The sequence below is a fragment of the Rutidosis leptorrhynchoides genome, chromosome 8 (genome assembly GCF_046630445.1).
Source record: "Rutidosis leptorrhynchoides isolate AG116_Rl617_1_P2 chromosome 8, CSIRO_AGI_Rlap_v1, whole genome shotgun sequence".
Classification (NCBI taxonomy): Eukaryota; Viridiplantae; Streptophyta; class Magnoliopsida; order Asterales; family Asteraceae; genus Rutidosis; species Rutidosis leptorrhynchoides.
The window spans coordinates 66751136-66772500 of record NC_092340.1 but is presented as its reverse complement, the minus strand read 5'-3'; positions in this window follow the sequence as shown (position 1 = coordinate 66772500).

Genomic DNA, 21365 nt, shown 5'->3' with positions numbered 1-21365 from the left:
AATAACTTCACTCATGCTTTTCGGAACGATCAAAAGTTTAGAGATGTGGTGGATAGCAGTCCAACCCGAAACAATATTGGACAACTAGTTCATGTCGATGAAGGTGACTTAAGGGATGTTATCCAAAAGAAAAGAAGTTTGGGTGCCCATGGAGAAAACCCTCAGGAACGAACTGTAAGCATATCAGAAAATGATGATAACCAAGATCTTTTGAAAAGATCTCTAATTGGTGAGGTCCAAAAACCTGAATACTTAGATCAATTCAAATCTCTTTGCATCGCAGAAGGTCTGGACAAGATTGACATTGAGTATCTCGGAGGCCTAGATCTAATGCTTGTCTTGGAGGTTGAGTTGATGGCAAAAAATATACTTGGTAAAGAAGATCACTGCATAAGAAGATGGTTAACCAACGTTCGTCCTGGAGACTCTCCGTATTCTTCGTCTGGGAGACTAACTTGGCTAAGCATATAGGAGTGCTAATCAAATATTGGTCCGAAAAGACCTTCCGTAAAATTACAGAGTGGTTGGGAAAAATCTATGAGATGGCCAATTGCTGTCTTAAAGATAGTAAGAATCTGGTGATGGGTAGGGTATTGGTCAAGCTTTAAGGTACAAATATGATCAACGAAACAGTTAGATTAAGAGTTGGAACAAGTATATTCTACGTAAAAAAATAGTGGAAGAGGTTAGAGATATCGTCGAGGTTGAAGTAGAGCAATCTGATATTAGTGAATGGGAGGGTGGAAGTGATGACTCCGATGAAGAAATTATGAGTGAAGATCTCGACCTTGATGCTAAGGTTGATCAAAAAACAAACATCGCTGCCGGAGATGAAGGGTTAGCCGGGAATAATTACATAGGAAAAAAGATTGAAGATGAAACATCGAGTTGTGTTGGAAAGTGTGATGAAAATTATTAAGACTATTCTCATTCCAAGGAAAAGGCAACTGAAAATTTACAGAATCAAGATGAATTTGGCACAGAAAACCTGGAAAACCTAAAAGATAATTACAAACGTGTTGATGGTGGGGTACACGAGGATGGAATGAATGATGATTTCTTTGTTGGTGATTCAGGGAACGTAGATAACAGGCCAAATAACATTGAAGAACATAATGGGCCAGTTAATAATTTTCAATCCAATGATGGGTCCAAGGATGAAAACATTAATGGGCCAAATAAAAAAGTTTGGCCAAATGATGAAGTAGAAAAACCGGTTGACGATGGGCATGAGAATTTAATGAAAGAAAAAGGAATTATAGAGTGCAAATTAGATGAGCCTAGCAAAGTGGGGCTGAAGAAGCATCAGATATAGGTGAAAAACAATTTTCAAATGGCGGAGAAATAGAAGGTGAATTACACGACGGTGACTGTGAAACAACTCTTGAAACAAACTTCGAATCAGATCCAGAGATAATTATGGGGGACATTTGTGATGATGGGGTTAATATAAAGGTTTTTTCTTGTAGAAGGAAGGTAAAGGGCGAAAAAGGAAATAATGACCTATGGTGCAGTATTGGAAATTGGTGAGCTTCATCCAAAATTATGAGAGCCAAATGCCTTGCAAGGGCAAAACATAAGGAAGGAAAGAAGAAAGGATCAAAGAATCTTAGCTCCTCAAGTAAAGATTAGACACGTGGCTAATTAAGGAGATTCAAATCACATAAGGCGTCAAGTATTGGGGGTAATAAAAATGGATATCTCACAAGGAAGTGTGGAGCTAAATGAATTTGCAAGACAGATTGGTCTTGAAATCAATCAGGTCTAAACTTCCATTTCCTCTTTCATTTCAACTTTAATTTATAAATGAAAGTTCTATCTTTTAATATTCGAGGCTTTGGGAAGGGTAAAGAGAGCAAATTAGGGGATTGCAGACAACTTATTCTACGTGAAAAACCAAATATAGTGGCTCTTCAGGAAACGAAATGCAAAACTGTCGATGATAAGTGGGTTAGTATACTTTGGGGATCGAATGATTTTAGGTTTATTCAAAAAGAGATGATTGGAAAATCGGGTGGGATGCTTCTAATTTGGGATTTAAATTCGTTTGTGGTTGAGCGGAAAATAGTTGATGAATTTTTCATCACCATAAAAGGGAATGGCTAGGAAGGGATGTAGATTCTTTTATCACGAATGTTTAAGGCACCCACGATGATGCAAAAAAAATGAAAATGTGGTCGACTTTGGGAAATCTGGTGGATAGTTATGACACTGCATGGATTTTGTGTGGAGACTTGTAAGACCATGTTTCCTTTTCAGTTATATGGGACGCCGTCCAATTTGGGGGACGCTGTCCAGTAGTGAAGCGTGGGACGCCGTCCAAGAATTGGGACGCCGTCCAAATGGTCTGACGGGCCAGCTGTGTAGTTTTTAGATTTTGAAAGGGGTATGTTGGTCTTTTCATTTGGTGGCCAATTTTAAGCCATAAATGGGCAATGTTGAGCTCATTCAACCTTATCTTCACCAACACAAACACTCTCAACTATATCTAGAGAGAAAGTAAGAGTTTAGAGAGAGAGAGCTTGATTTGGAGAAGAAGGAGTCAGATTCTCACCAAAGCTCGGGTTCTAAAGTTGTTCATCTCGTTCTTGGCTACGTTGTGGTAGTATTGGTAAGTTTAAACTTCGAATTTCATTTGTTTGATTTGAGATTCAATGTTAGGGTTTGAGCTTGATTAGTTGTGAAACCCTTTTAGATGATGAAGTGGGTTTATGGTGACTAGTTATTCTTGTCACTTGGCGGGTTTTGAGTTGGTTGACATTTTGGCCATGTTTCGGCATTAATATTGGGTTTAATCACTAGGTTTAGTGATTACGGAAGTGTTGGAATCCTTTTGGGAGTATTTGGTTAACTAATTTTGAAATGGGTCAAAATTAGGGTTTGGTGTCAATTTGGGCAAGACGAGTGTTTAACACTTGTGTTCGGGTTTAATTGGCGTATTGTTGATGCATGTTCTGTAAGTCCCTAGACATCTTGCCTACATTTGTGTTTAGTACTTCAGTTTATGGGATACCATAATAGCTCGTTATTATCCTATCTGTGTTTGTATGTGGTTACAGGTACTGCAGGAACGCGATACGGATGTTTGACTATGTTAGACTTAGTCAGACGTACGAGTGAAGCATCACTCGTACGGCTGACAGGCTCATACGCATGGTTGATGCTGAGCTAAGTCATAATTATAACCTGAATGAGAAGACACGAATGAGTGATCACCCGTACGGCTGATGAAGCAAAATCTTACGTGTGATGGATGACTCGTACGGGTGAGTCAACAGCAGGGGTATATAAAGTCTTATGTTCTTCATTTTAGGTTAAGCCTCTCTCACACACAATCACTCAGATCTGGTTCACCTGATCTGATTCTCTCTCAACCCAAATCACTCCTGGTAGTGAATAATAGCTCTAGGCATTAATCTAATCACAATCCTTGTTGTGGTTTGACTAATTTAATCCCAAAAAGCTACCCATATTCACTTTGATTGGTTTGATTCACTAATTCTGCCTTTGTGTGAATTAAACATGTTGATCTCGAAGTTCCTAGTCATGTTTCATCATTGGTATCAGAGCATTGGTTGTGATGTCAACACCATCAAGTGATTTTTGGTGATTAATAGGGTTTATTATTTGGGATTTTGAGATAAAAGTGATTTTAATTAAAAAAGAATCATTTTTACGTGTGTAATTGTAATTAGAGAGTGTGTTTATGTTTGTTTAGTGCTAATCCAGCTTTTGGACGAAGAAATTGAAGTTTAACATCAATTTTTAGGGTTTTTAGGTGAATTGAGCTGAACAGAAGTTCACACGAGTGGGTCAAACTTTTTGATCACACGCACGGTTGACCACATAGTTGATCATCACTCGTGAACTCACACGCACAGATTAGCATAACCTTTTGAGGTTAAGTGACTACAGTCTGATCACACGAGTGATCAAATGGTTGATTGTGACACGTACGAGTAATCACACGGGTGATTGTCACTCGCACGGTTGTTACTTGTGTTCGATTTTGTTGGTTAAGTAGTAACACGTACGCTTGAGTCTGTGACACGTACAGTTGATACTTTCACACGTACGATTGATACTATCACACGTACGATTGATAACCTGAACCGCACGGTTTACCCTTTGGTAAAGTTTTCAAGATGTTTAATTCAAATGATTACGCGTTGGCCGCACCATTAGTTCAGAGCATTACGAATATGACTCAACGATTACTCCTTACTGAGAGTGAATCAGGAAGTGGTATGAAATGTCCGAGGTTACTGAATATGGATAATTATTCTACTTGGAAGTCGAGGTTTAAGATTTGGTCTGATGGTCAGGACACGAAGCTTTGGAAGTACATTGAAATCGAATTTCAATGGCCACGTTCACCAGTTACGAATGAGTTGTATACATTACACAACATGCCTTCTGAAGAACGTGAGGAGTATAACTTGGAGAAAAAGATGTATTGTAATTTGACAAGTGCTCTTGATGGTCCGATTTTCCATCTATTTCTGTGTCATGATAATTCAGTCAAGATATGGGAAGCACTTCGTACTTTCAATGAAGGAAATTCACCTTACAGAACTAGAAAAGGTTTAGAGCTGAAAGCTGAGTTTGATCATTTTCACTGGCAAGTTGGAGAGTCTATTACAGAATTGGTTGAAAGATATCGTCATTTGCTAGCTGAAATACATAAGAATGATGTAACTATTGAAGAGAAAGACAAAGTGACATGTCTAGCTGAGCATTACCGTTAGAATGGAATGGTTTTGTATTAACTATGAAAACTAGTAGAGAATTAGCTACTGCTACAGTGAACTCGTTTATCGCAAGACTTCAGGAAGAAGAACTAAAGTTGTCAAACAAAGTCAAGAGGTCTAAACAAGTTCAAGACACCAAAATGTACTGTCCAAATGGTTACACACCGCCTAAGTCGGCTCATGCACCATTTCAAATAGCTTTTGCTACTAACAATCAGAATATGTATGGTTTGAATGTTAGCAGTGTACCTATTCAACAAACTCCGTATCCACCACAAGTTTCACCATGTTCACTCAATAATCAATCACAGCCTACTTTGAATACTACTGAGTCATCTACGCCGACTGCATCAGATGTTCTTTCTGTACTTAAGATCGAAAACATGGGGAAAGCTGGGAAAGAAAAGATTAGTGAAGATATAGCTTTGCTGTCAAGCCTTGTTAATTCTTATGATAGTTATCTTGATGGTCACGTAGGTAATATTCATCTAACAACTGAAGATTATCATCAACTTGATAAGAACGAAGCCGAGAAGTTGGATATTATGTGGGGTATGGCAAATCTTGTGAGACGTGCTAGGGATTATGAAGAGCGAACTGGGAAACTGATCAGTCTGACCAAGGATACAAAACTGGGTTTTGATATGAATTCTGTTACTTGTTACAACTGTGGAGAATTAGGTCATTTTTCAAGACAGTGCACAAAACAGAAGAAGCAGGGTAATAGTAATCCGTTCAAGAATCAGAACTACAGTTCTCAGAGTCATTCAACTAAACGTGAGATCTACATTACTGATAAAGTAAATGAAGCTGATGCAGCTGAAAGTTCGAACAAAGCTTTGGTTGTTATTCATGGAGACGATGATGATTGGTCTATGAAGTTAAATGTGGCTGGCCAGCAACCTAAAGCCAACATGGCAAAGATCACCGAAGTAGAAGAAGACTGCGTCACTAGTCAAAACATAATTGAGAAGCTGACTGCTCGTGCTGAAAGAGCTGAAGAATTGTCAAGAACCATTCGAAGAGAGAAGGTTCAGAAGCAAGTTATGAGCAAATTCAAAAAGGCACGTGATTCAGTCCCTCGTACACCTGAATCTGGAAGTGTTTCATCGACATCATTAGAGGACTACTACTTTAACAGTTAGAAGGATAAGTATGGTGATACCTCAGTGTTTGAAGGCAATCTAGAAGCAGATCATAGTGAAGAAACATTGGTTAATGCTGATAAAGAATTAGCCGAATGGGGTAGAATGATTACTGTTGAATTGGAGATGTTAGTTCTTTTAGGTGAAGGTTCAGATCTCGAGAGTGTAAATTTAGAAATTGATGATTCAGATAAGACGTCAGAATCAGAGGTTGAAGATAAAGCTGATCATACTGGGGTAGATCAAACTGATTTTGAAGCATTGAACAAGCAAGCAGTAGACTTATTGAAGATGTGCTTATCATCTAGTGATCTTGAAAAGGTTTCCGATTTGACAAAAGCTAAGGATATATGGGATAGACTTGAGCAGATTCATTTGGGTAAAGATGCTGATACTTCAGAGTTTCTTACAAACTCGTCAGAATCAGAAGATGAGCTCGATGATGGGAAGAAGACAGATTTCTTTGCATTTATGGCTGAGACTTCCTCATCAAATAATGCTCAACAGGTATCTTCTGATCCATCTACTGTTATTGAATGTGTTAAATGTGCTGAATCTAAGGTAACAATAGATAATTTAACTAAGACATATGCGGAAATGAAAGAAAAATGGCATGCTGACCATGTGACCACTAAGGTTGAAAATGAGTTGAAAGAGCAAATCAAAGTTTATAAAAAACAACTTCACGATCTGAAATGTTATATCTTTGATATAAATCAAGCTTTAGTTAAACGTGTTGACACAATAAACGAATTGAAGAAATAAAATGAATGTGTTAAAGCTGATTTAGAAGCTATGTCAATTAAGATGAAATGTTGGGCAAGTGCGTCACAATGGAATGCATTAATGGTGGAATTAAATGGCACCAAGGGAAAGAGTATTGGTTTAAAGACCGCAGCTCCACCGTTTCAGAACAAATTTGTTAATGCAAATGTTATTGATGGATGACCAGAAGACTGTATTCCACCTAGTTATGAGGACTATGTTGAGAAGAACAAAAAGTGTAGCTCAACTGAGAATGCACCTTCTGATGATACCACTAAAGGATCTTTAGATCATGAGGAAGATAAGAAAACTGGTCTAGGAGATAAGTTGGAGAAAAGGAAGGCGATAACACCTGATGAGCCAATTCGGATTATGAAAAATCCAAAGTTTGCTAATAGAGTGGTTCCACCGGTTACACCTAAACCTGTATCTAAACCCGTTCCTAGAAAGAGTTCAAACGATTCTCCTGTGTTTGCAAAAACATAAGATCCCTCTTCCTCTAACTCTAATAATCAATATCAATCTAGAGGATATAGAGAATTTTGACAATGTTTTAGTTGTGGTGTGTTTGGACACATTGCTGCTAACTGTCCTACAAGGTATAGAACACCAAGACGTAAGATTGACCTCACATATGATGATCACCGATCACCTCATGTTCACAGAACAGGTTCACATGTTCGTGATGAAGTTTGCACTAGAAGACATACGACAAATGTTGTCTATGGAGACTATAAGAGAAAGAACTTCAATAGGTCAATTTCCCCTGTGAAGATTAAGGTTCCTAAGAAGGATACTGAGGCAAGAGTTGCCGAATCAAGTGATCGAGGTAAAGCCTATGAATTTAAGGCACGATCACCTTCGCAAAAAGCTAGTCGTAGGAAATATTATTCCCGTACCAGACCACGAGTGAATCGCTCTGAAGATGAGCAAAATGTGAAAAACCAGAAGAGCAATGTTGCTTCTTCTAAACTGTCTAAGTTTATGGTTTCAGACGATGAGGTTCCACCTGACTCAAATGGGAAATGGATGGAAGTTCAAGCTATGGGTGTTAATGGACAACCTACTGCCGTCCGGGCGTGGGTTCCCATTATCAATTAATTCTTTTAATCTGATATGCAGGGAACCAGGCTACCTGCAAACAACACCTGGATAGTGGATAGCAGTGCTTCGAGACATATGACTGGACATCTATCTCTTCTCTCGGATGTACACCCAATTAAGGGAGGTTATGTTGCATTTGCTGGAGATAAAGGAGGTCACATTTCAGCTCAAGGTTTGTTGAAGAATGATTGAGTTAGTTTCGACAAAGTAAACTACTGTCAAGAGCTTGCAAACAATTTGTTGTCGGTTTCACAAATCTGTGAAAAATCCTTCAAAGTAGCATTTGATGACAATTTCAGCTACATTTTGAAACCAGAGTTTGTGATTCCTCCAGAAATGATTTTGATGAAGGCTCCTAGACAAGTTGATTTATACATGCTAGATATGAATGTTGCTACTTCAACTACTGAACATCATCAAGCTTTTGTTTCTAAAGTGACTGAACAAGATTCTATTACATGGCACAAACGCATGGGTCATTTAAGTTTTCGGAAGATGAACCATCTGGTTCACAACAATCTTGTAGAAGGTGTTGATCTTTGATCTTTTCAGATTCCAGGAACATGTGTTCCGTGTAAGAAGGGTAAGCAGAGCAAGAAAGCTCATAAGTTGGTGAAGTACAATCCTATCTCTGCTCTACTGGAATTGTTACATATGGATCTTTTCGGTCCAATCCGTTTTGAAAGCATTGATGGAAGTAAGTATTGTCTGGTGGTAACTGATGATTATTCAAGATTCTCTTGGGTAATGTTCTTGAAAGAGAAGTTCGATACATTTGAGAACTTGAAAGTGCTAATCAATCGATTAGAAACAGGTTTTAATTTGAAAGTCAGAAAGATTCATTGTGACAACGGTACAGAATTCAAGAATCGGTTTCTTGCAGGTTTTTGTATCGAAAAAGGTATCAATATGCAGTTCAGTTCTGAATACGCTCCACAGATAAATGGTGTTGCTGAAAGAAAGAATAGGGTTCTGATTGAGACTGCTAGAACTATGCTAGCTGATTCATCTTTACCTGTTCATTTTTGGGGTGAAGCTGTTGCAAATTCTTGTTACACTATGAATAGAGTTTTAACAGTTAAACGACTAGGTAAAACATGCTATGAGTTATTGCATGGGAGAAAACCTTCGTTGAAGCATCTAGAACCATTTGGTGCACCGTGTACCATTTTGAAGAGAAAACCAGGAAGTAAGTTTGATTCGAAAGTGGTTACTGGAGTATTTCTCGGTTACAGTTCTCTTAACAAGCGAGTTTTCAACAATGAGACGAGATGTGTTGAAGAATGGTCTGAAGTTGATGTCCAGAGGAATCATACGAAAAGTGTTCTGAAAAGTCATCCTTAGATCTACAACTATGATGAGCTGATTGATTCATTTAATCTTGCTCCAGATCAGACGGAGAATGAAGTAGAGTTACAAATGTAGTTTGATTTACAGAACGAGCCAGAAGTGTCTGCACCTACTCCAACTCCATTACCTACTGTCGTTGAACTAGCACAAGATTCAGATCAAGATGTTTATCCAGTGTACGATACCTGCGAATCTGATATTTCGAGTGACAATTCTGATAATCCTGAAGATGGAGATACCACGAATCTACATCGAGAAATACCTGTTCCCGCACACCCAGTTCCCAGAACTACAACTGCTCATCCTAGAGAAAATATAATTGGAGATCCGAATGCATGCGTTAGGACAAGAAGATAAGTTCAGTTTGATGGTCAAGTTGATTCTCATATGACAGCCGCTACTGCATATTACGAGTACTCATGTCATATTTCTAGAATAGAGCCAAAAAAAAGAAGCTTTGAAGCATGTTGATTGGGTCATGGCTATGCAAGAAGAGATTCAGCAATTCCATCGTCTAGATATTTGGAAGTTAGTTACTAAGCCGCATGGTGCGAAAGTAATCGACCTCAAATGGGTTTGGAAGTGCAAATTCGATGAAGATGGCAATGTTACCCGTAACAAAGCAAGATTAGTTGCTAAAGGTTATCAGCAAGATCCTGAATTTGATTACGATGAAGTTTTCACTCCTGTTGCCAGATTGGAAGCGATTCGTATTTTCTTGACTTTCGCATCTTTTATGAAGTTTAAAGTTTATCAAATGGACGTTAAGAGTGCATTTCTTTATGGCAAGCTAAATGAAAGAGTATATGTCAGTCAACCTCCGGGTTTTAAAGATCATCTTCATCCTGACAAAGTTTACCGATTACGTCGAGCCCTTTATTGTTTACATCAAGCTCCTAGAGCTTGGTACGGACGGTTATCGAGTTATCTGATTGAAAAAGGATATCAAAGAGGCACGGTAGACTGTACTCTGTTCACAAAAGTTCAAGATGACGACATAATTTTAGTCCAGATTTATGTTGACGATATTATCTTCGGTGCTACTAAGCAGGAACTCATTCATGAGTTCGAACAGGTGATGAAGGACAAGTTCGAAATGAGTAAATTAGGTCTCTTACATTACTTTCTTGGTTTGAAAGTCGAACAAACTAGTAATGGTATTTTTCTTCATCAAGCAAAGTATGTAAATGATATACTCGAACGATTCGGTATGACTCAAGAACGTCCTGTGTCAACTCCGTTAGCTGTGAATCATGGTATTTCGCTAGAGTGCGAAGGAGAACTTGTTGATCCTACGTATTATCGAGCAATCATCGAATCTCTCATGCATCTCACTACGTCCAGGCCAGATATTATGTTCGCAACATGTCTGTGTGCTCGTTATCAAGTTAATCCGAATACAGTTTATCTTACAGTTGCCAAAAGAATTCTATGTTATCTGTTGCATTAAATCTCGGCATCTGGTATTCGAACGATGAGAAGTTTGATCTTGTAGCTTATAGCGATTCAGATTATGCTGGTTGCAAAATCAACAACAAGTCTACATCAGGAGGATGTCAATTTCTAGGTGAAAGGCTGGTGACCTGGCAATGCAAGAAACAAACTGCAGTTGCTCTTTCCATGTGTGAAGCTAAATATATAGCTGCTGCTAGTTGTTGTTCGCAAGTTGTTTGGATCCAACAATAACTTCGCGATTACGGGCTAAGAATCTCTTTCTTTCCTCTTTATATTGATAATACTGCTGCTATAGCAATTACTAAGAATCATGTGCAATAATCTAAGACTAAACACATAGGTGTTAAATATCATTTTCTTAGGGATTGTCATGAGAAAAAGATTATTGAGGTTAAGAGAATAGGTACTAAGGACCAAAGGGCTGACCTATTCACTAAGGCTTTTGATAAACCTAGGTTCTTACTCCTACTAGAGATGAATGGCATTGTTGATCAAGACAAAGTAATTACAGATGTTGTGTGTGAGGGTTAGTCAAGCTTTTAGACTTTGCATGTAGGATACATGACATGTAGATTTTTGGTTGTTAATTATCTGTATTGCATATTTTTGCTTTCTGTTTGCATTTCTTTGCATGATTTATTTTATGTTTGCATGCTAGTCTGTAGTTATTTTCTGTTTGGTTAAAATGCTAAAATACAAAAAGATTTTATATTTCAGTATTTTAGGGGGAGTATATGTTATCAGCAGAAAATACCTAAAAAGTGAATAATGCCTCACCAGAAAATCTTAAAAAGTTGAAAAATCCGAAAAAGAGCTTGTTTTGATTAATATGTTGGACATGAAGAAATTACTGTACTGAGAATTGATATATTTGATTAGTAATGACTGATTTGAACGTTTATATCTATCTGTTGTGTGATGTACTGATAGATGTGACTTATGAATTCTTGGCATTAGACAATCATAATAAGAATAACGATCATCTAAGATTCAGAAGTCATGGATGATCTGTAGCATTTGAAGGTAATCACCTAATTATCTCCGAAACTGTATGAAATGATGGTTGTTGAGGAACTCAACAGTCGGTTGAGGGTACCCCCTATCATAATTGATAATCGTTAGAGAAAGTTGGTGTTGGATGTCCCCAAGCAATATTCAACATTGCTCTACCAATTCAGCTTCACAGCTATGAATGGGACATTCAATAGATCATTTAAGGGGTTGAGGATTATCTGTTTGGCTGGTGCATACCACGTTGTCACGGGACTTAATAATCGAAACTAAACCCTGAAAATACAGAGAAAATTAGTTTATGTCGAAAGTAAGTGTCCCTTCTCGCTTAAGGTCGAAAAGTATAATTCCTTATTGCGGACCGTTCAAGCATTTAAGGGAGAACACCTTCGAGTGATCTGAGCACACAACAAAGAAACATGAGTTCATGCATAAAAATGGAAAATCCATTCATGATGGAGTTCAAAATCAATATATCGAAAGACAGTGATATGCTGAAAAATAAAATATCAAAAGAAAATCAATGTCAATAAAATTGGCGTATCAAGATGGCAAAGTCCTGAAAGTATGAAGAATGCTGATTCATGATGTGCTCATAAAGAACTCAGATCATTCTTAGTTTGATGCCCCCGTGCAGCTTGAATTGTTTAATCACGACGTTCACACTGAACTATCAAGATTCTTGTCGTCTGCAATATAGAGTTATATCCATTAAGACTGTAAGTTGGAAAGATACTTACCTAGATATACTCTAATTATATATATATATATATATATATATATATATATATATATATATATATATATATATATATATATATATATATATATATATATATATGAAAGTTTAACTTTCGATTCCATTTTCCATGACAACTTGAACATAAAGAAGTTAAGGGCCTCGAGATTTATTTCGTGTGACGACTGGTCATCAGGCAAGTCTGCTTTAACTGTAGACCAATCCCCGTGGTAAATAGTGCGCCTATTCGGATAATCCAATATACTCTGAGAACAGCCGAGCCAACTAGATTGAAGATTGTCAACACATTGGTAGAAGCCAAAGGCTGACAGGGTTATTCAAAATGTCGTGAGAACCATCCTGTTCAATTTGAATGAAGTACATAGAAAGAGATAACGGGAAGTTACGTGTAATGAATTGACAACCTAATAAAAACGCACAATCATAAGTGATGGAAGAATCAAGGATTAATGAACTTAGCATGATCTCAAAAATCATTGCTTTATAGTGTTCAAGTAATTAATGCCAACATGATTGTCGAAGTGTCCGGAATGAATATGTTCATGTTTAATGAGGATTGATATCAGTAATTGCATGATAATAGACATAGACTGGATAATTAGGAATGAACAACAGAAATTGATTCAATATGTCAGTTCTGATCCATTTTTAAATAGTTAACCATCTTGGTCACAAAAAGAATGTGGATTTGTATGTCTTATATATCTGTTCTATTAATTTGTTTGCATTGTAAACTATAAAATAACAAAAAGATTTTGGTTTTGCATGTTATTGCATTTCATGGTAGAATGTCTTTTCTTTGCATATTTTTAGTTGCATGACATTGTATTTCAGAAAAGCTATAAAGATTTTATCTTTTCCTTATTTTCTGATTAATCCTCTGAATATGCACTATAACATCTGAAAGAACTTTGTTGAGATCAAGATATTGGGCCACCAAATCCATGAGATAGAAGTTTGTAGTGCTTGTGACTGTTTGAAGGACATTGATGATTTAGATTGCTAATGAACCTTAGTTGACATTACACTATAGGATTTACTCTTGCAACACGGAATGATTAGAGTAATAACATTGTTTAGGTTAGGATTTTTTTATTTGCCTAAGTGTTAATGGTCATTTCTTGAAGGTTTAGTGATTTTCGACTCAAGTTGAAAGTGCTTGTTAGATCTAAGATTGCCGAACGAGTCGAAATCCTAAGATTGTAGAATTTTTGAAGTTTTGAAATTGCCTAAGTGCTCAAACGCACGCTTGATGTGTGAACCGTACGATTGACCACACATTTGAGGTTAACCGTACAGATGACCCTGATCAATCTTGTCCTAAGACAATTGGGTCACACGCATGTGTGATTTAGGTGAGACACACGTTTGATGGTGGATCGTGTGATCAACCGCACGGTTGATCACTAGAGTATAAATAGGGGTGATGAGCTCAACAGCTCACACTTGTGCACCCAACACTTTTTCTCTCTCTAAATTCGATCATCACCGATCAAGCATTCCTTTGCATCGAACGTTAAGCATCTTTAGACGAATCCAGCACCACCTATTAGGTATGATTTCATCGAGTTTTAGTACCTTAATTTGTTGTTTTAATGAGTCGAAACCCTAAGTGTGTACAACTCGAATTTCATGAAATTGAAGGTTGTTTTGATGTGTATCTGTAATTGTTTTGTGTTTTACGGAACCTTATAATGCTATCGTGATGTAAATCGGTCCATAAAATGCACAATTATGTGATTTTGTTAATTTGAAAAAGGCATTTAATATTCGGTTTCATCAGACATGCATGAGTGACGTCACTCGCAAGCCTGAGACATGATTCGCACGAGTCAGTGCACGGTTGATGATCAACCGTGTGGACCTTTGAGCTCACTCGTTTGTCTTGATTTTATTGATCACTCGTCTGCAAGAGTTGACACGTGTGATTAACAGCACGAGTCACCACACGGTTGACTCACTCGCTTAGAATTTTTGCCTCAACCGTGTACATTGTCTAAAACCATATTTCTGCTCAAACGTGTCAACAGTGACACGAGTGACTATATCACTCACACAGTTGATCTCTCAGCCGCACATGTGACACTGTCACTCACACGTTTCATCCTGTTCAACACATTTATGATGCATTGATGCAAATGATTTAATGCTTTATGTTGATTGATTTATATATCTAACATCTCTGTTATCATTTCAGTTTCTGTTTAGATATCATCAGATGGCAGAACAAGAAGTAAACGTTCCGGTTGATAACATTGAAGGACAAGGGGAGCAACAAGTTAATCCACAAGCTAATCCTCAAGCTAATCCTATCAATCCACCTGTTCAACAAGAGATTACGTTAGAAATGGGAAAACTGAATAATCAAGTCGCTCTTTATGATACTACTTTAGAGAGAGGTTCTCACTTTAAGGAGATTATTGAGTTTCTTAAGAGATCAAGGATATACACTACTATTTCTACTGAATGCACTGCATACTACAGTCATCAGAGAGAGTTCTGGAGAAATGCTATGTTGGATGTTGATGAAGATAAGCTTGTTAGTAAGATTCAAGGTCATGATATTACTGTTTCTAAGGATGTGCATAGAAGGATTTTGGGTTTCAATGACGAGAACTGTTCCCATATGACTATCAGTAGAGAACGAATCTATGGTTGTTTCAGAAGATGTGCTTATTCTGGTTACCTTGTTGGCAAATCTGAGCTGGTGAAGACATGTCTGCCAACACAGTTTAGATATCTTGCTCATGTAATCATGCATTGTTTGAGTGGACGCAAATCTGGCTTTGATAAGTTGAACAAGAAAGTGCAGAGTATGTTTGTGGCACTGGTTCTCAAGGCTCTATACGATTTTTCAGGTTTTGTTTTCTACTATTTCAAGGCAAACCACTTCAGTTCTTCTCAGAGATACCTGATCTATGCCCATTTTCTTCAATTAATCATTAATGACGCTGCACCTGATCTACCTAAGCTTGAAGAGGATATTATCCACTTGAAGCCGATGAATCTGATTACTTTCCGCAGAATGGAAGAGACAAGGATTGCTGATTTAAAGCCTGACTTTAATAGAAAGCTCATTTGTCATCTTATCAAGGAGAACTATCGATGCCCAACTGGTAATGCGTGGAGAAATGAGGATTCAGACTCTAACTACGAAGTTACCGATGAGGAAGGTGAGGGTGATAATCAGAAAGCTGCTGGTAATGCTCAAGGAGGAGGTAATGTTGATGATGAGATTATCGAGGGTGATGATGAAGCAACTGAGGAGGATACCAGCTTAATTCAGAGAAAAAGGAAAGGAAAGGATCCTATGACCGCAGAACAACTCAAGAAGAAGGAGAAAAGAACGAAGTATTCTTATGAGTCACCTCAGAAATCATCACAGGGAGGTTCAAGGCAACAAGCTCAGAGAAAGCCATCCGGTTTCATGAAGGATGCAAGAGCTACTGTTACCTCACCAAAACCTGCCACAACAACACCTCAGGTTACGTCAGATGAATATAAGACTCAGCAAAATCTGTTGATGTCTTTGGTCACAAAAATAACCAATCTGGAGAATCAAGCTACTGAGGAGAAGAAGATCAGTAATGCTAAGATTGATTCGTTGGTGGAAGAGAACATGAGGTTATCTGATATACTGGACCGTCAGAAGGAAAGAACAGATAAGTTAAAGAAGAAGTTTTTGGCGATTAAGAGTGTGAACAGGGAGAAGATGAAGAAGTTGAATGAAAAGATTGAACAGCTTACCTCTGGTAAAACAAAGTTGATTAAGGAGAGAGAAGAAGAGTATTCTTCTGATTTGGGAGAAGGTGATGAAAAAAATGATGAAGAATATGCTGGAACTGGAGGACCCTCTTTTGATATATCGTTAGTGATACCTATTCAAAGTTTTAATGAATATGGTGAGGTCTTTACTGCTGAATATTATATAAATTATTCAAATGTTTTTAATGATGCAGAAAAGGGGGACATTCCACCAAGTGAGTTTCCGATGGAACAATTTGCTTCTCTAGCATATGACAGCGAAAACGATACGAAGAATGTAGAGTCAGTTGAAGCTAAAAACAAGGCTCCACAAGAAGAGTCATTGTCAAGTATCCCTCCCGAAATCAATCCAAAATATCAACTTAAGTGATTTCGATAATTTGTTTGCTGATGAGAAGAGTGAAGATTCTGTTGGTAAAGATAGTTTGAAAGAGGATGTGATTATCGAGTCCGAGGACGAATTTGTGACAGAATCTGATGCTGAAGAAGAAGAAGAAGAAGAAGTTGAAATTGTTATGCCTTCGCTTGAGCCATACTCGCATCCGTCACTCAACACCTTAAGTGATTTCTTCAATCTGAGCTATGAGGAGAAAAGAAAGAACTTAATTGAGTTAGAAAAGGCGAGGAAGGTATACAAACAACAAGTTAAAGAAGTGGATGTTATGTTAGAAAGGAACAAGAAGATCCGACATGAGAAACTGCTCGTTGAGAAAGAAAGAAAAGAAACTGAATTGAAAGATAAGAAACTCCGAGCCGAACAAGCTAAAGCCGAGACATGGAATGAGATTAATGAATGGTTCAAACGTGATAGGGTTAAAGTGAATAGAAACCTTAAGTAAGACGAAGATTGCCAGAGTTGGTGGAGACAGAACGTTGTTAACCCTGATCAAGTAGATAAGCCAGAACTCGAGCTGAAGTTTGTCAGTTTTTATGAGAAAGGTAAAAGAACCAAGAAGTACTCCAAGGGTAAAATTTTGAGTTGGGGCTATTTCAAGGAGATCAATTGTTTTGCGATCAAGTGGGAAGGGGGAGTAGATTATATGGCACGTCCAAGTCACTTCAAAACTCTACCGTACTTCGAGATCATGCAACTTGCTAAGCTGAAGATGTTGAACGTTGAAGATTGTGACCTTTCCAGGTTGTTTCAAAGAAAACTCAGATATGAGTATAAGACAGGGAAATGGGACATCTTTAAGTCAACAGCCGCTAGGTTTTCAATACACCCAACAAAGAAAAATTCTAAGGGAGGACCTATCCGTGTTGTTAAGTTCCGTCCAGTAAGTATATGAAACAATCTCCCTTAATGCCATTACCCAAGGATATCTGTAAGAACTTCAGATGGTGGTTCTATGATGAGTTGTCAGAAGAAGCAGTGATCTTGACTACAATTGAGAAGGATGATGGAAGCATACAGTTCGACAATGTGAGGATTCTAGATCCTATGTGGCTGAGGAACTTGTCGAGATTTGATGTGGAGACTCTTCACCGCCATTACATTACATTCAGAGACGATCGAAAGGAGGAAGCTATGAGATATCAACGTGTGATCGATGTCCTCTATGCATACCTCAACAGAGAAAGTGATGCTCAAAGCTCAAACCAAGTTCAAGCCAGCTGATGTGTATCGAGTACTGTGATGCTAGTTAGTAATTTTTGTATGTTTTTGTTTTTGATGATGATGTATTTTGGAGAGAGAGAGAATCTGGATATGTAATTGATATTAGACTGATGCTACTTTTGGACTTATGTGTATTTCACGAACGTTTACTTTATTGTAATCGATGTTCTAGGTCCTAGGGGGAGTTGTTGATGCATGTTCTGTAAGTCCCTAGACATCTTGCCTACATTTGTGTTTAGTGCTTCAGTTTATGGGATACCATGATCACTCGTTATTATCCTATCTGTGTTTGTATGTGGTTACAGGTACTGCAGGAACGCGATACGGATGTTTGACTATGTTAGACTTAGTCAGACGTACGAGTGAAGCATCACTCGTACGGCTGACAGGCTCATACGCACGGTTGATGCTGAGCTAAGTCATAATTATAACCTGAATGAGAAGACACGAGTGAGTGATCACCCGTACGGCTGATGAAGCCAACTCGTACGTGTGATGGATGACTCGTACGGGTGAGTCAACAGCAGGGGTATATAAAGTCTTATGTTCTTCATTTTAGGTTAAGCCTCTCTCACACACAATCACCCAGATCTAGTTCACCTGATCCGATCCTCTCTCAACCCAAATCACTCCTGGTAGTGAATAATAGCTCTAGGCATTAATCTAATCACAATCCTTGTTGTGGTTTGACTAATTTAATCCCAAAAGCTACCCATATTCACTTTGATTGGTTTGATTCACTAATTCCTCCTTTGTGTGGATTAAACCTGTTGATCTCGAAGTTCCTAGTCAGGTTTCATCACGTATTAGGACCATTCTCACTAGTGTTAGTGATTATTGGTTAGTTTGGACGCGGTTTGGTGCTTGGAAGTGCAATGGGTCGAAATTGCACTAACTGTAGATTTGAGTTGGTTTGTAAATTCACTCTAAGTGTGTTGTTTGTATTGTGATAATGGAATAGGTACTTTCCATTGGCGCGTTGCGGATTATTCGGTTGAATTCATCAAGATGACAAGGTGAGTGTTAATATCCTATCTGCATATGTATGTGTAGGATGGGTGAGGGTCGGGTGAAGTGGTTCTCGGTTATAGAGCTCACTTCACATATAGGTGGATTTTGATGGACTTGCATATATGTCCAATTGGCACGGTTGTGCATTTTGGTTGACCACCTTTGGCGAGGTGCACACTTTGTGTGTACGATATCACATATGCTTGTGATGTGGATTATACAACCCCAATGGCGAAGGGTTAGTATTGAGTTGTGATTGGAGAAGTGGATCACGTGTGGATGCGGATTCACGATGACGCGTGTAGTTTCGGTCATATTATTGAGAAAGTGAGTCTCGTGTAGTTCGGATTCACGATGACTCGTGTAGTTCGGTCATCTTATTGAGGTAGTGATCTCGTGTGGTTGCGGATTCACTAAGGCTCGTGTAGTTCGGCCAACCTCGATGTTGTTGTGGTATTGAAGATAGTAATCTCGTGTGGATGCAGATTTACTAAGGCTCGTGTAGTTCGGCCAATATTTATGTTGGTAATTGGTAGTTGGTTCCGGTATTGGGTTAAGGGGTTAACCTTGAACGTTTGTATATTGTTTATATATTGTCATTATTGTGTTGTAGCTAACCCTCTGGGTGTAGCTTATTGGCGTTGTTCACATCGTCGTTGGTGAACTTATATTTGTTGTTATTATTAGCTTGATGCTTAGTGATCGTACGGTATGCTTAGCTTAGCTTGCCTTTATGCTTGGATGATCCGGTATGTGTTATTTGATTACTTATGTGGCGTGTCCATTTTATGCATATATATGTATGTAGTATATTCTCACTCACTAAGCGTTAGCTTACCCTCTCGTTGTTTACTTTTTTATAGATTTGCATGGATGCGGTGGCTCGGGTAAGCGTGGGAACTAGTGGACTCGCGTAGTTGCTTTAGAAGATCGTGCTTTTGGATTGTTTAGGATTGGGTAGCGTATCCCCAATCACGATGCTCGGTCTATGTTTTGTATAAAAACTAAAATGGGTCGAAATGGTCGCTTGTCGTAATATGGTTCGATGTAGGCTCGGTAATGTAAAACTCGGTTTTTATTATGGAAAACCCTTAGTGTAATTATTATTAACATGTTGTGAAAACCGTTTCGTTTAAAAGTGTCGGGAAGCGGGTTTTTCGCCTGCGTGTTTTTGTAAAACTGATCAGTAACTTGCAGTTCACTTGGACGCTGTCCAAGGAGCTTGGACGCCGTCCTGTCCTTAAATACTGGACGCTGTCCAGATAACTGGATGCCATCCAGATGTACTGTTCCACAAAATTTTTTTAAGGCATGTTTTTGGTCGGATAACGGGTTGGGTCATTACAAGTGGTATCAGAGCATGGTCTAAGGGATTTAGGTGACTTGAGATAGGTGCCTAGACTTAGACTTTTGTGTGTGCTTATTTTTTGCGGGACTTGTAGGTGTACGGGTCGGAATGGGAACTTGGTTAGTGCCTTAGCGTGTAGGTGAACTAATTAGGGTATTGGCTTGTGCTGTGACCTTATTCTTGCGTGTGTTTATGTCGCGTAGAATATTTGGTTGTGTTGTTTATATCATCGAGCGAGACGATCATTGTATTAACAATTTGATACGGCGTGTGTGCGTAATAAGGACTTGCAAACCTTATTACGGGTGCAAATCGTGTCTAACAAGTGATGTACGACGAGTGTTGAGCAAGATGAGGTGGTGTTGTGCGTGTGATTTTATACGTTCATGGACTAATCGTTTTTGCATTCTTTAGAATGACGACGCGAAACGAGATCGAGACGAATGACGAGGAGTTTAACGCTAGAGTTGCGGCCGCCGTTGCAGAGCAAATGGGTGCGTTTCGAGAAGAAATGGATAGGAAGTATTCCGAATTTCGGAGTAGTAGTGAAATGGAGCGTTGTCTTAAGAGCTTCGTGAGGACTAAATCCCCGATGTATGACGGGAAACCGGATCCTTTGGTAAGCACAACATGGATCTCGGATGTCGAAGGGTGTTTTCGCACTATTGAATGCCCTCTCGAGAAGATGACAAGACTCGCTACTAGCTTGTTGCGGGGTAGGGCGAAGGATTGGTTGGATGGTAAAATTGATCTTGTCGGTGGAGAGGCGTTTATGGGGTAATCGTGGGATGATTTTAAGAAGGAATTCTTCGAGGAGTTCCGGACTTCAGCCAATTTGTCGAAAATGCGTAATGAGTTAAGAAATTTGCAACAAGGATTGATGGACTTGAATACTCTCAAGACGACCTTTATGGCGAAGGCTCGTTTTTTTCCCGGAGTATATTGGGAATGATCGTATGTTGATGGAAGATTTCTATCGAACCTTGAATGATGACTTGCAGGGCAAGATTAGTGTTGGTCAAGTGAACTCGTTTGCAAAGTTATTCAACATGGCTAGGGGTTTTGAGTCGTATTCACGATCGAATATTGGCGAACCTTCAAGTGAGAGAAGGGTTGTTTCGTATGGTGCTCCAAGTAAGAGGATTAAGGGTCCAAGTGCGAGCACGGGTGGTACACGGACGGGTATATCGGACTCTATTACGTCTAGGTATTACAATTGTGGCTTAGGGGTCACAAGTCTTGGGAATGTTCTGTGCCAATGGGAGATGGCACGGTGTGCTTC